Source organism: Cynara cardunculus (assembly GCF_001531365.2).
Source record: "Cynara cardunculus var. scolymus isolate 2C chromosome LG 16, CcrdV1, whole genome shotgun sequence".
Taxonomy (NCBI): domain Eukaryota; kingdom Viridiplantae; phylum Streptophyta; class Magnoliopsida; order Asterales; family Asteraceae; genus Cynara; species Cynara cardunculus.
The window spans coordinates 21,650,059-21,651,445 of NC_037543.1; the positions used below are offsets into that span (position 1 = coordinate 21,650,059).

General features: G+C 34.2%; 1 pseudogene; it reads right to left on the minus strand.

The window, feature by feature from the left end:
* The window catches only part of LOC112529121, a 24,372-nt pseudogene that overhangs the window by 10,491 nt on the left and 12,494 nt on the right, over positions 1–1,387 (minus strand).

The window sequence follows — 1,387 nt, forward strand, 5'->3', positions numbered from 1 at the left end:
TGTAGCATTTTGACAGCATTGGTCGACTAAAAATAATTTTTACATCTCACCCGAAAAGTCATACACCCTAGCTTGCTTTATTATTCTGTTATCTCCTGTTTCTAGTTGTGTTAACTCTGTTCTAATCAAAGTCTTCGAATTCGCCTTCTGAAATCATTTCCTTAACCTTACTTTCTTTTAAACTTTTACTACGATCCCTGTGGACGATATCCGGTACTTGTACCACTTTTATTACTTGAAAAACGATATTGGGACTATTTGTATACTTGCTTTTGGTCCTAATTGTTGTTTGTGTCTGTGGTTTCACGACCCATCAATAGGCAAAGATAATTAAGAGATGCTCTAATTGAGAAAAAAAAACATTAAACAAGGAAAATGAGTCTAAGGGTCCGTTTACTAAACGTTTACCGATAAGTGCTTAGAGGGCAATTTTTCTTATCGGATGAAAATGGCAAGGGCCGAGAATCATACCTGGTAAGAGCAATGATAAGGATGAAGAGTCTTACCCGGTAATTGAGGGTGACGACTCTTACTCGGGTAAGCGCTTACAGGGTAAATTGTTATACTGTTTTGATGTACAACAGTCTTACCCGGTAAAATAAATTATAGTATTAACTCCTACAACGCGTAAACACTTACCCGGGTAAGCATTTGGGTAAATGGCACGTAAGTACCTTTTAGATTTCATAAAGGGAAACTGACCAAAATAACCACTTTATTCGACAAAATTCATTTTTAGCTATTTTTTCATCAAAGTTTCCAGAATATCATTAATTCCGCAAGTGGTTAAGCCGTAACTTGGGGAATGTACGTTTTCCTATTAACAATAATTAAAAATAAAATAAAAAATAGGTCATTCAATAGTTGGTTTGTTCGGCTCTTCAAGTGACTCATCGACTTCTCAAGTTTGACCCAATTTCTGAATTATTGGGGAATGTGGGGCCTCACTTACGAATTTGATGATATTTTGGAAACATTGATGAAAAAATGGCTAGAAAATGAGTTTTATTGGGTAAAATGGCTATTTTATTCAATCTCCCTTTCATTAATCCAATAGAACATTCGTAACATTTATATGACAACGTAATCTTTATCATGCATTTTCCTTCTTTATCTTAAATCTATACTACCACTTAAATATAGATTTTTTAGTGGATTTTTATAATTGTATGGAATATTGGATTGTAATTGTTCTCTAAAAACATGGGACTTATCATGAAAGGATTTGGGTTTATCCTTTGAAAGCTTACATGGTACAAGTATAATTGTGAAGCATTAATTATATCTTAAAAATAAAAAAATATAAGATTACCCATTGGCGACATGTCCAGATAGGTTCCCTGCATCCGCAAGTGCCTTTCTCCAGGATTCAACGTTTCTCCTCTCA